This window comes from Diceros bicornis, chromosome 32 (assembly GCF_020826845.1).
Source record: "Diceros bicornis minor isolate mBicDic1 chromosome 32, mDicBic1.mat.cur, whole genome shotgun sequence".
NCBI classification, from domain to species: Eukaryota; Metazoa; Chordata; class Mammalia; order Perissodactyla; family Rhinocerotidae; genus Diceros; species Diceros bicornis.
Genome location: NC_080771.1, coordinates 22,421,486 through 22,435,167, shown reverse-complemented (window position 1 = coordinate 22,435,167; position 13,682 = coordinate 22,421,486). Strand labels below are relative to the sequence as shown.

At 49.4% G+C, this 13,682-nt stretch overlaps 1 protein-coding gene across 4 annotated transcripts in view; it reads right to left on the bottom strand.

Annotated features, from left to right (window-relative positions):
• The window catches only part of ZFHX3 (zinc finger homeobox 3), a 241,222-nt gene extending 228,166 nt beyond the window's left edge, over positions 1-13,056 (bottom strand). For 2 of the 4 annotated variants that reach the window (XM_058528161.1, XM_058528163.1), the window contains exon 1: positions 1,840-2,081. The gene's annotated coding sequence lies outside the window, so the exon portion shown is untranslated. Of the gene's footprint in view, positions 1-1,839; positions 2,082-12,443 lie in introns of those variants that run through there. The other 2 variants (XM_058528162.1, XM_058528164.1) reach the window with 2 other exon arrangements.
• Between the last annotated feature and the right edge of the window lie 626 nt (positions 13,057-13,682).

Genomic DNA, 13,682 nt, shown 5'->3' with positions numbered 1-13,682 from the left:
GCTTCTGCATCCGCCCCATGTTGTTAAATAACATTTGTGTAATTAAATAAAAGAGCAAAGTGTGACCCTAGCCCATTCTGAGAGGCACTTACACGCTCTCTGAGAACACGCTGGAAACTAAATGCAGACAGTCTCCTTAGTCCTGTAATTTAAGGAAGGGAGAGGGAAAGTTTCTCTTGGCCTTCATAGCTACACACCCTCTGAAAGGGGGCCTTCGGGGTCTCTGCAAAATTGAATGAACGCAAATACAGGTGTGCAAACATCCAGGTATGTTCCTCTCTCCAATGACCCCATTCTTGAAACCCTTAAATTATTTAGAGCCGCAGTCCCTGACTTCCCTCACACCCCACCTCTTTCCCTAATTGCTTTCCGTTTTGGGGTTGGGTAACGAGAAGGATTCAGAATCTCAGGGCGCCAGTGGCTGTTCTGATAACAAGGAACAGGCCCAGGCCCCCGGCCTCGCTCGTCCTTTCTTGATCAGGTTACCTTGGAAGGTGTATGTTTTCCTCTCAGATGCGGTCTCTGCCCCAGCACTCGGGCTTCCCTCTCCAGCCCAGCCTACTGGAACTCGTGATTTTTAGGGTTTCCCCTTGAAACCTATCCAGAAACCACAGCCATTAAAAGAACATGAAGGTTTGACACCTCCTGAATTTAGGAATGAGGGGACTCGAGGGGCCAACTCTACAAACTCGCACCTGCTGCTTGATGGCAAAGAAATGAAGTTCCCGGCTGACGTGGGCTTTAAATTATACTCTATTTATTTAGTGACTTGTCTCCAAGGATCTCAAAGCATGGGATGAAATCAGATGACATGTAACTTTCCCACTATCTACCGTCAAGGCTTAGGGTTGTTTTCCTTGCTTGCCTTAATACATTACACCAAGCAGGCCCCAGCCTGAGGGCAAGGCCTCTCCCTATGCCCAAAGAGGGACCACAGGTCCTCTCGAGGGTTATCTGTCCATGGTTTTTAGAGTCTTCAAGGCCGGTTAAATGACACAAATAGAGGGTAGGGGAAGGGATGACTCGCCTGGATTCACCTGCTCACCGATTTCATTTAAACCAGTTCGTATGCCAGGCAATGCACTCTCAGACTACACCAGGCAGGAGCTGTGGTCTCTGCCCTCAAGGCATTTTCCCATCATTATAACATAGGTATGTCCAAAGCAGAAAGAACCAACTTCCAGAAAGTTCTTTTCCCTCTAAGCCTATAATGATTACGTTTGGGTTTTTTTCTGCTCTTGACCTAACTTGGGCATTCCTCTTCTTTTAACAGGACAAACATCTCAGCTCTCCCTCTCCACCAGCCCCTCTCCACAGAAATGAATGCTGCTCCGGGTTTCCCGAGTGCGAATAAACTAGAATTAGAGAGTGGACAAAGCCCATCTCCGACCGTGCCTTCCAGCTCCACACTTTCTCCTCTCAATTACTCCACAACAAGCGCATTCTTCACACTGTTTCGAACTGACCAGTGACTTCTCTTGGGCTGAAAAGGGTGCATTTTTAGGTGGAGGAACCCAAACTTCTAAATGACACCAGCTCTGCAAGTATTCAGAAGGCAGGAACTAATCCAAAAGCAAAATAAGGAAGGAAGGAGGGAAGGGAGGAAAGATGGAAGGGAGAGGAGGAAGGGCTTTACTTTGTGCCCAGCAGAATTCAGACGCTCTCACCCCAGGTAGGTTCCCACTGGAGTCTAGTAGTTCAAGTGCATCCTGCCTGCCCTTCCCCCACACGCCCCAAGAGAATGGGAAGTTCAGCCAAGACTCGCAGCACCTGCCTGCAGCTCTAGGCCGGCTGCGCGAACTGGGCGGGCGGGCGCCGGGGGAGGGAGGCTCCACTCACCTGGCACACAAAGGCTCCGCACACCTCCGGAGGGAGGAGGCACTCGCAGGTCCGGGGGCCGCGGCGTGCGCGACAAGGGGAAATTCCGGCAGCACCCGAGCCCTGAACTTACCCAGCCCAGGCGGCATTCTGCCCACCTCCCGCTGCCCCCGGGGCTCCGAGGTGGCTCTGGCTAGGTGCAGGCGGGGCACAGGCAGGGGAGGGGGGCTCATGGTGGCGGCCGGGGCTGGCGGTCGCCCCTCCCCCGGAGGGAGGGTCCCCGGGCGCGCGGCAGGGATTCACCCACGGGGCGCGGCGCTCGAGTCCCGGTCCCCGGCCTGCCTGCCGCGGGCTCCGCCGCCCGCCCGCCCGGAATCGCTTTATGTAAATGAAGCTCAACTCGCAGTTTGCAGCGCGCACCGCCTGGGGAAGGGGGGCGGGCGGGGCGGGGGGCCTTCAGGGATCCACATTACACAGCAACAAAGCGGAAGGTTAATTTGAAACTCACAGCCCCGCCGCGGCTCGGCTCCCCGGGCAAAGCCTGACATCTACAGTCGTGCCGGGCGCAGGCCGGGTGCTCGGCGGCGGCCGCGCCCGCGGGGACACGGGGACACAGGGGCGCGCGAGGCCCCAGCGCTCGGCCTCGCTCCGGGCAGGGGCCTCCAGGCAGGCAGGGCCGCGCGCCGGGGGACGGGAGCCCTGGGCGACTCGGCCTACACCGCCCAGGGAACCGGCCCGGCGGGAACAAAGCCAGGTCCTCCCCAGGAGCTGACCCCTCACTCATCAAAAGTCAGGGGCCGGCCTAGAATCGGGCGAGAAGAAAGGGAAGCGCCCTCGGCCACAAAAAGGAGGCTGGGGCCTCCGAACCGTAGCCATCGGTCTCTGGGCCCCATCCACGTCACAGCCAGGCCACTCTAGCATGGGGACATTAGCCAATGTGGACAGGAATTTATTTGAAACACACACCCATCCTATTAACTGCTTTACAGAGCACTTCTGTTTTTCAGCTGCAGAAACTTATAAAAACATCCCCCGCTCTCCACTGACACTTTAAGGATAGAGTTTTTCATGGCGGAGAAAGAAAGAGAAAAAGAAAAACAGAGACAATCAGAAGAGAAAAAAAAAGTCACAGTTTGCAGTGAAGCTTAGTCTCTTTAGTAAGACTCGCCTTAAAACGCCACCTCATTTCAGAGAAGGCACAGATCATGCCCTTCATAGGGAGATTCTACCACTGGGGTCACATTTAATGCAGCCACTTCAGTTGGTCAAAGCAATTGCTAGGCACTTGTACATCTCCCCACGTTCACCTTTTCCATTCCGATATGCAAAGGCAGCTCCATAGAAATCTCGCCGGAAGTCCCCTGTCCTCCCTGCCAGAATCCCACACATTCAGTCTGAATTTACTCCTGATTCTCTCACCACAGAAAGGCACCTGCTTTCACCCTTTCTGAAAACCACCCATCCAGGCTGGCCACACAGCCTTGAGAGTCCCTTCCGACTGCACAATAACCAACCATGCAAGTGTTAGAAATGTAATAAGCTCAGGGGGCGAAGAGCTGTATGTATGGAATCCTATTAGCATTAAGCACACGCTGATGCAGGAAAGAGGATGCTTGGCTGATAAAAACTACCATGTCCGCTTGTATAAGGCATCGTGCACAATGTAATTTGGGTTCAAATTAACGTAAATATCTAACCTGTTGGGGACAGGCAAGCCCTCTCTGCATTTTCATCCAGACAAGAGACTCCAAAAAAATTTTTTTTCAGCAAGGGCCCTGGGAGAAAAGACTGTCTCTAGGGAATCATGTCCGATTAGGGACAAAGGAGACCACAAGCCAAATTCTGTCACACATGAGAGAGTGAGGAGAGGGGGGAGTGGAGAGCGAGAAGGAAAAGTGGAGGATGATTTTGTAAACCAGAGCAGGATCAGGGCAGAGCTGTTTCCAGCCCGCCTGACTTCAGGCCCAAGAACAGGTGGTGTTTTCAAAACACACTATTATTTATATTAGCCCCACGAGTTGAGAACACCTTAAAGAAAACCAATTAATAATTTAATTGAAAAAGTGACTATGAATAATACATGAAGATGATGATGCTGGCGAGAACGCAAGTAACGTTGCACACTCCAGGCAGAGATGTCTCTGGAAATGCCCCCAGGAAAATGAAGACTCCAGGCCCCATGGTCTTACCTGGCAGCAACCCATGGCCCATCAGATAAATTAAAGGCAATAAGAAAATGTTTATACTCCCAGAAAATCTAATTTTGCTGATTTGTCTTAACTTTTATTAACAGAAGACAACCTCATCATCAGGTGACATCATGGACCTGGTGGGCCAACAGATAAATATCTTCAATAAAATAAAAGCTAGAAAGCCCCAAGAATCAGCTATAAAGTAATCTGGAAGGATGCGGAGGTGCTGGGCAGAAGGCCCTGAGAGGATCTGTCCGGACAGTTTCCCAAGCGGCAGACACTGCAGTCCGCCTCCTGCACCTCAGAGGCCTGACAAGTAGAACTGAGAGCGACCCTGGCTCCCTTTCCTTTATCTTAATCCGGTACCAGCTACATACACGGTGAGGCCTGGTCAAGCTTACCTTTGTTACAGGCAAAAATTTAACAGGTAATCTACAGGCAGGTAATCTATGGCCTCTGTGTCATTATGAATATAATGGATTACACAAAAGCTGTGACCTCTATCAAAACTTACTTCCATCATTAACAAAAACAATACCTCTTCAGAGGGGATCTGCGACTTTTGCACTGACGTATGAAATCAACAGTTTCTCTGAAATACATGTTGCAAATTCTGTCCTCCAGCTCTGAAAAGCCCTAGCTCTTCTGAGGGCAGCTGCCTGATGTTAAACCCTCGGCCTACCCAGCAATGACAGCTGGCACTGTCATCGCTCTGACCTGAACACTGTTGACAAATAAAGCCACTCGCAGAAAAAGCCATTCTTCCCTCCCAGTTCCCCATAACTAGTCTCACCTCATCTGGAAAGCGTAATTGGCTACAGCCAAAAGGATAAATATTTAAAAATAAATCAGGGAATGCTAACCCCTTCCCTACGCCTCCCCTTACCCACTCTCCAAGCCGGAGGCCAGCCCCCTGATGCTTAGCTGGCTGGTAAATTACGAACATCCCCACCGAACCAAACTGGCTCCTCTCTCTCCCCTCATACACACTCGCTCTCCAATGCTGTATCCTTTCACTTCAGCAAAGGTAAATATGATCTCTAAGCTAAGATACTGTGAATGTCAGCATTCTGACTTCTGGCTAAACCTGGGCTCTATTTTCACAGGACAAGTAGGTTTAGGTGGATTTTTGTATTCTTCTAGATCCTTCTATTTTTATTAAATTATACATAGACATTGATTTTAAAACTAGTGCTTAAATAACTTTGAGGCTTTAACAAAGAAAAAGCCAGAAGGGAGGCTGGGGGGTGGGGGGGAGTCTGAAATAAACAAGTAAACATGGGGAGCTCAATTGCACTCCATGCCCTGAATTCGCCCCATGATTTCTAGGCAATTCTATTTAGGGGCCCGATACCCACTGGGTGGCCAGGCTATCTTGAGTATGGCACAAAATGCAGCTTTTTCTCACAACATCCCACACTCACCTTCACAACCAGTGGAGGCTGGTGGGCCAAGGACTATACACAGATGTTTTGATTCGCTTTTCTCTGACACAAACCTCAAGGCCTCCCACTATTGCTGCAACGCTAATTCCATAGATTAATTTTTACCCCTCAATCGTAGGTGGTACATTATCTAGTTTACTTACCCACCCTCCCAGCTCAGACCCTAAATCTGTCAATGACACATATAAAAAAGACACAAATGAGTAACCATTTTTTTAAAAACTGTGATTGGGAAGAGCTTTTCCAAATTAATTTTAAGTTACAAAACCCAAGTTTTAAAAAGCAAAAATAAAGAACTTGCTTTAAAACAGCTTTAAAATGTTAGGTCAAAAGCTTTCTTTCTTTCTTTTTTTTTTTTTTAAACAAAAATATAATTTCTGAAAGGGCAAAGAGAATTTGCCATGCAAGACTTTTATACCCAAGGGGATTCTTACATTTGTGTTTCTAAACCTTGAAATTGAGAATTTTAATGAAAAGGCAGACAGATGCTTAAGGACAGCATCACATGCGGGGTCCATACATCACGGGAGGGAGGTGCTTTGTCCGGGGCCAGGAAAAGAAGGGGACTCCTATTTTGTTCATGGGCCACCCCCACTGTCTGACACATCCCTTTGCACTCAGCCTGACACAAACTACTGAATTCTTGGAGGGGAAGCAGGTTGGAGGGAAAAGAAAGGAAAAAGGAAACAGGAGAGGAAAAAAAGAGGGGAAGGGATATGGCCTCTATATATAAATCGTAGGTTTTAAAAAAATTCCCAACCCAGCATCAATTCCATAGCAGGTTACCAACAGTTCCCCTACACACGCATTAAACAATCACTTCAACAATACACCAGAAGCACAATAACCGGGATCAGATTTTTTTTTTTTTAAGGATTTCATTTGGGTTTGCAATTCTTTCCTGTCAAGCGACCACTTCTTGGGGCAGGATACCAAGAGATAAACAAAAGATGACCCTTTTCACACTTCCCCAAAATGATTCTAGAATCCCATTTTCTTATCTTTTCACGTGAGTGCATTTTTGTTCGAAATCTGTGCTAATCTGACTTAAGAGCCCCAAGCTGAAATTTCACATCTCCTCCAAGTCAGCCAGTGTTTTAGAATTTGGATTTCTATTGAGGCTGTTCCAATCGCCAGTGAGGCCTACGGTAAAATGCGCTTCATGCTGTTCCGTTTGTCTCTCTGCAGACAAATGGAAACTGTGAAATTTAAAGAATGGATGAAAAAAAAATCTAAAACAAAGAGGTTAAAAAAATAGGACAAATGTTTTTGCTTTTGTGTCTCCCTGGAGCAATTGTTTGGGGGAGTCTGCATTGACAATAACCATGAGAAGGCCATCTAAAGGCGATGCGCACACAAGGGGACTCCTTGCCTGCTGCCTTTGGTCTGGGAGAAAAAGCACCTTAGCTCCGTTCTCCAGGAACAAAAGACCAGGGCCACGGAAGGGGGGAGAGGTTACTGGGGCTTTCACATGGAGCCAAGTGTCAATGCAGGTTCATTTTTCACCCGTCTTAGTTGGAAAGCAGCTCAGTGAACTTCCTAATGACTGCTTTTCCCTCTCTCCCTATTATTTCTAAACCTAAAAGAACAAAACAATAATATTTTTTTTTAACCTAAAGCCCATCAACTTATTAGAGGAAAGCCTTGGGGTCCTACACACACAGTTTTTCCTCCTTCCTTTCCCCATGCTACTTATTTCTGGAGGAGGGGAGATTCCAATGGCAGAACACATGGAAGGAAGAACCACTGGACATTGTAGTCATTTTTAGTAACACCAGAACAGCCTTTATGTCTACAAAAAGGGAGGGAGCAGAAAAATAAACGCGGGAGAAACAACAAAAAAAAAACTGAATAGGGATAGAAGTTGGGGGGGGGGGGCGCTGTGGGGCAGTGCCTGGAAACATTTATTTTTTTCCACAGCATGAATTCGCTAATGCCAGCTTCAGATTTGCGACTGAATCAAAGTCGTCATTACAAGGTTGGTTTTTATTTGCGGGGGAGGTGCATGGAAAGTGGACAATAAGGATGTATTAAAGAAATAGACAAGGTGTGTGTTGGGGGGGGTGGTTTCAAAGAAAGGAAACTGAGATGAATCACTGCATGCCATGAAAATACCAGAGCAAGTGGATGTCGGAGTGTTTAACCAGATTTCAAGCTAGAAACATCTTCCCCAGCGGGCGAACCCTAGGACAAGGCAGTGACACGCAACCCTCAGCCTTTGAACCCAGACCTGGCAGCTTAGGACCGTGTCCCCCCTTCCCCAGGCAGCCACAGGCTCTGGCTGAAAAGCCAGGTGGGGGTAGGGATGAGAGGGCCCCGAGAAGAAGCACAATAAACAACTCAAATATGAACGGAAATGACATCAGCAAAGTGAAGGACCTGTTTATTGCAGATCAAAACAAAACAAACTTCCAAACCTTTTGTGTACACAAGATAACTCTATAAAAAGCCCTCCTAAAATGTCACCAGGGTCGACATATCAGCATCCCAAGAAAACAGATGACAGTTACCATGGGCGGGAGGGAGGAAGGGGGAGGAGGGGGATGAAAGGAAGATGGGAGGGGATAGAAAACCAGAAGGGGCCAAAAACCCAGCTGACTATTTCCCCCCTCTGCTGATCCTTAATATTTATTGGTGTTTATAATCTAAAAGCCGTGCTCTGTATTTCACTTAATACAAGGCCAGACAGTGCTGTCTAATGAGGCAGCATTACAATCAGCTTGTAATACTGAATTTTTAATGCTGCCAAGGATTCTGTTACATAATAATATGAAAAACAGAAGCTGAAAGTGGGCTCGAGGTGACAGGACACTGGAGGTTCCAGGCAGGCCAGCGCCACAAGCTTGCCTTCCCGTCCCTCTGCCCACCCCCACTTTCTGATCTGCAGTCGGCCCTCCACCCCTATGCAGGAGGTCGGTATGGAAACCAGGAGGATTTCTTAGGAAATCTACTTTTTTTTTCTTTATTATACTCTCTGATCCAAAGTTATATTTCAAGAGTTTGAATTCTAGCTTACCAGGGATTAGAGGTCTGAAATGAAAATTAATTTTTTTGGAGGAGGGTGCTGAAGAGATAAGGAATTTTAAGTAAACCGAACAATTTGGAAAAAATCACAGAGGGTAAAGGAACTAAGATCCTGGGGGGGAGAGGGTTGAAGCCTGCCGACCATATTCACAGCTGCTGATCTCAGTTTACACTGGTGTAATTTAAAAGCATATATATAGCCGCCGTTGCTCCTCTCTGTAATACTCCAAGACTGTAAATCTATAACCACTGCAATGATTTAGTGATTAAAAACATGATAACATATTGTGTAACTGCAAACCACAGAACCCCTGCCAACTCTCCTCTAAGATAAAGGGAAAAAAAAATACAGAAAATGTGTTGCTTGCAGCGATCTTCCTAAACCCAAAAGATTTTAATAAAAGAACCTATACAGTAAGCAGACGAATCGGAAAAGGGTGAGTGAATTCTATGTGAAGCCAGCAAAGGGAGGGGAAAAAAAAAAAGGCAGCTTTATGTGGGATTCTTTTCCTTGTACTAACAAATTACGACCTAAACATGCCTTTTCTTTTCTCTCTCTCTTTTTTTAATAGTTTGTTGTAACTGGAATAACTGGTCTTGTGTGCTGTCTTGCATATTCAAAGCTGCTTTGTAATCCGATCTGGAGACCCAACCTTATTTGCCTGAACTCAATAGAGGTTTTCTTCCTCCCCCTCCTCCCTCGTTTTGTTTTGGATTCGGTATTGTGGGTTTTCTGTTCTTGCTGGGAGCAGACATCCATACAAGCAAAGGCTCCGGTGCCTTTAAGCCACAGAGCAAACACCTGAGAGGAGGAGGCACAATTTGTAACATGGCAGGAGGAGCCTAAAATATACACAAAAAACATAAAATCAAAGTAGCTGTAGGGGTTTTGGCCTCTGAGCAGCTGACCTGACCCCATTCTGTATATTCCTTTATTTCTCCATTGCAGGATTCTTGCACCTTGGATCAGATTCGAACTCAATGTGACCCTGAGGAGAAGGCAGTCACCGAGTCCTGGAAAACCGCTCCATATTTAATGGAAGGTGGGGGGAGATGTAAGTACAGATGCATTCTGACTCCCCCAGTGTGGACGCCCACACAGTGTGTACCTGTACACACACACACACACACACACACACACACACACACACACACACACAGAGAGAGGACTGCCAGGCCATGGGGCCAGCTCCAGCCCAGCTTTCTCAGCTCACACTACGGAGAGCCTGAACTCTCCTTGCAGCCCCCCAAAATCTTCGTGTCTACAACTCTACCCATAAACACACGCATGCACAGACGAACACTCCTCCAGAGACTTTATATGTTTAAAAAGTCCACAGATCTGAATTGCCTCCTCTCTGGACCTGAGCAGGGCAGTTTATTCAGAGAAATCAATAGGAAAGAGCATTTGCAAATATTTATATAAGCCCTGTGCGTTTCAGCATTAAGTAATTAAAAACTAAAACTCGAGCGGGGGAAGGGAGGAGACACAGACAGAGGAAGACTGCTGGCCTAGAGTGGGTTTTCCTGCCCACACCTCATCTCCCCAAACCGCAATCCTTTCAAAACTGACTCCGTGTACACTTTTTACAAAATCCTGTTCGTGCACCATTTGCTAGACTATTTCAAAATCATCTCCAAATATGGATTCACCTACCACCAAGCTTTCAAGCCTGACTATAAGATAAGTGTCTGTATTATCTCTCTCTCTCTCTCTCTCAGACACACACACACAGCAATCCTTACTTTTGACATTGCTTCAATCTCTGGTGTATTACTCTCTCTTGTATTCCTATCTCTAAATTACTCATACCAGTTAAAGATATCTAACATTATAGGATGAGAAGAGGGCCCCCAAAGTGGTAATTCAATAAGTGAATTCCCATTCCCTAACCCCCCCGAGACTTTCCACTCCCCTCAACCTATAGGATACCTATGCTTTGGGGGTTGAGTATCCGAAACCCCCACACGTAAACAGATTTACCAAAAAAAAATGTACCATAAAATGAAAGAGTTTTAAAATTAGCCACTATCGAGTGGACTTCCCCTATATTGTTCCGGAGGGCTGGGCAGTAAATTCTGCTTCTACTGCCTCTAAATCCACTCTAAGAAGCCGAGGAAGGCACTGGAGCACCCATGCTGCAAATATTGTAGAAATTTACAGTAAATGTAGGTAGACGAGTGCAGCACGCTGCCCTATTGATTATGCAGATTGTAATCAATCTTCTCCGCTCTCCCATTTCCCAAGCCTTTCCGAAGACCTCCAAATAAGTTGGTCTGTAACTAGCCATTCTCCCAAAGTAGGGAGAAAAAAGTAATTTTTTAAAAAACATAATAAATCCTTAAGTGTCCCCCCTGAAAGGGCTCGAGCCTTTTTTTAATTCCGAAGTGAATTTATGCTCTGTAATTTGCATTACAGCCAAGCGACCACCGTATGTTATATTCTTCAAAGGTACTTAACAAACCCCCTTTTTAAAAGTCACTAGAACTGGAGGCCAGAAAAAGGCAATCAGCCTCCTCCTTCCATATAGTCCTTAGATCAAGTTTCAATAATTGAGACCAATAAAAATTGTCATATTTACCCTACTTCAAAGCAACAAGGGGGAAAAGTTAAGAGTGGGTGATTTCTGAAAGCACTTGTAATCAAAGAATTGGCCACAGTCGAAGGAATTGCACAACATTCTGCAAAAGTCAGATTATGAGCAACAGATTAATTTGTAAAGTAAAATATATTTTTTAATTTGATAGCTCCACAAGAAGCCTACGAGTCCTGAGTCCATACACAATTTAAATAGTACACTGCATAAAATGCACTTAGATCTATTCTCCAAGAAACATGCAAAAAGATGTACATGAAAATGCATAATGTAAAATTCAAGAACATGGTTTTTGCATCTAATGGAGAAAATACATGGAAAAGAGGAGTGGAGCAGGACGACAAGTGAGAGTGGGGAACAGAATGTAAACAATCCCAGATTCGCGTGAGCAAAAAAAAAAAAAAGAAAAAAGAAAGAAAGAAAAAAAAGAATCCTCCGATGTCTCTCAACTCAGCTGGCCAAGGAGAGGCCGGCCAGGCTAGGTCTAGTCCTGGCCGGCGGCGCAGTCCCGAGCCCCCGGGAGCCCCTAGTGTCCAGGGCAGAGCCCCCTCTGGGCGCTCGCGGCGCTGCCAATGTGGCAGGGCGGAGAGTGCGCAGGTAGAGGGTCCCGCCGCCTCCTCGCCCCCTCTCCCCCTCTCGGACCCCGGGGCTCCGGCCCGGCGGCCGCGTCCCCGGCAAGTCGAGCCCTAGCGCGGAAGGCGCCCGCCCGGCCGGCCAGCGGTGGCGGCGGCGGCAGCAGCAGCAGCGGCGGCCGCGGCCACTGCTCCGGGCCGGGTGCGCGCCCCGCGCGGCGGCTCAGCTCGGGGCCCCGGCGCCTCTCGGGGTGGGGCAAAGTTGGGGGCCGCGGGGGGGCGGGGGCGCTCGGCACCGCGGACCCCCCCGGCCGCCGCCTTTGTCTCGGCGCCCGGACCCCGGCCGCCCTCCCGCCCTCGGCCCGCGCCCCAGCCGGCCCTGCCCGGCGGCGCCTCCAAACTCGCCGCGCGGGCCTCGCCCCGGGCGCCTCCACCCTCCCGGGGGTCGCCGGCGGCCGGCGGCGGCGGCGCGGGGGCCGGGGAGGAGGGGGCGGCCCGGGCTCGGCGGCGGCGGCGGCGGCGGCGGCGGGAGGAGGAGGAAGAAGAGAAAGAGAAAGTTTGGCGCAGGGGGAAGGCGAGCGGGACGCAGCGAGCGAGCAGGGCGCGGGCGCGGGGAGCGCGGGCGGCGGCGGCCGGGCGCGGGAGCCGGGAGGGGGCAGGACGAGCCCCATGCAAAGCAGCCCGGGCGCCCCGAGGAGCCCCGCGTCCGGGCGGTGGCGGCGGGAGGAGGAGGAGGAGCAGGCGGCGGCGGCGGCGGCGGCGGGAAAAAAAAAAGAGGGAAAAGTTGCCACTTACGCGGTTGCTTCTCCGGCGGCGGCGGCTGCAGCGGCGCTGCTGGCGGCGGCGGCGGCGGCGGGAGCTGGCGGCGCTTTTAATCCCGAAAAGAGGCGCTCGGGCCGCGGAGCCCATCAAGGCAGCAGCGGCGGCTGGCGGGGGTCGGCGGCGGCGGAGGACGCGCTGCTGGCGGCGGCGGCGGCGGCGGCGGCGGCGGAGCTGGAGCGCGATCGGCGGAGCCCGGGGCGGGAGGCGGCCGCAGCCGGGGAGCCGGAGCCGCCGCCGCCGCTGCCGCCGAGCAGCATGGTTGGCGGGGAGTTTACAGCCCCCGGAGCGGGCAGGGGCCACGGAGGAGAAGCGGCGGCGGCGGCGGCAGCGGCTCTAGGCTGTAATTGGGATGCAAAGCAGGCGGTGGCGGCGGCGGCTGCGGCCGGGAGGAGGAGGAGGAGGAGGCGGCGGCGGCGGCGGCGGCTGCAGCGGTCGGAGGGGACGCGCTGGAAGTGGGAGCTGATGAGTGAAAAGAAAAAAAAGTCTTTGGATCTTTATTCTGCTAATTAGTTTCCTGCAAAAAATGGCTGTGATTAATTCAGTGCGCATGTGCTTCATTACCCAGGCACGACGGGAAGGGCTAATTAGCCACCTTCTGGATCAATAAGATTCAGCAAAAAAGAAAAGGGGGAGGTGGAGGGAGGCAGAGGGGAGGAAGGGAGGAAAAAAAAAAAAAAAAAAAAACCAGGGGAAAGTGATGAGCAGGGCCAGGAGAGCAGGAAGAGAGGATGGGAGAAGAGCCCAGGAAGAGGGAGAGAGGCACCAAAAGTTTATGCATGTATTAAAAACACATACACACACACGGCACACGCACACGCACACACACACACACACACACCGAGAAGTGAAATGCAGAGAAGCAACAATAGGAACCTGGTTAAGATTTTTTTTAAGATTTTTTTCTTTCTCTTTTCTTTCTCTTTCTTTCTCGTTTTTCTTTTTCCCTCTCTTTTTTTTGGCAAATGCAGCAATGTTTAAATTAAATAGAAAGAGCATCTTCAAAGAAGAGAGGAGTAACGGGGGGGGCAATAATGGAGTGGGATAGGTTGAAGCAAAGATTTAAGTGAAAGAGCAGAGAGTTAGCATCGAGGCCAGTTTAAATTGCAAATCTGAGATTTTTTTAAAGGAGAAAAATTGCCTCCCCCCAAATCAGAGGACAAATGTGGAAAATACCGAGAAAACTTTAACACGTACCATAGACTAGACAAAAAA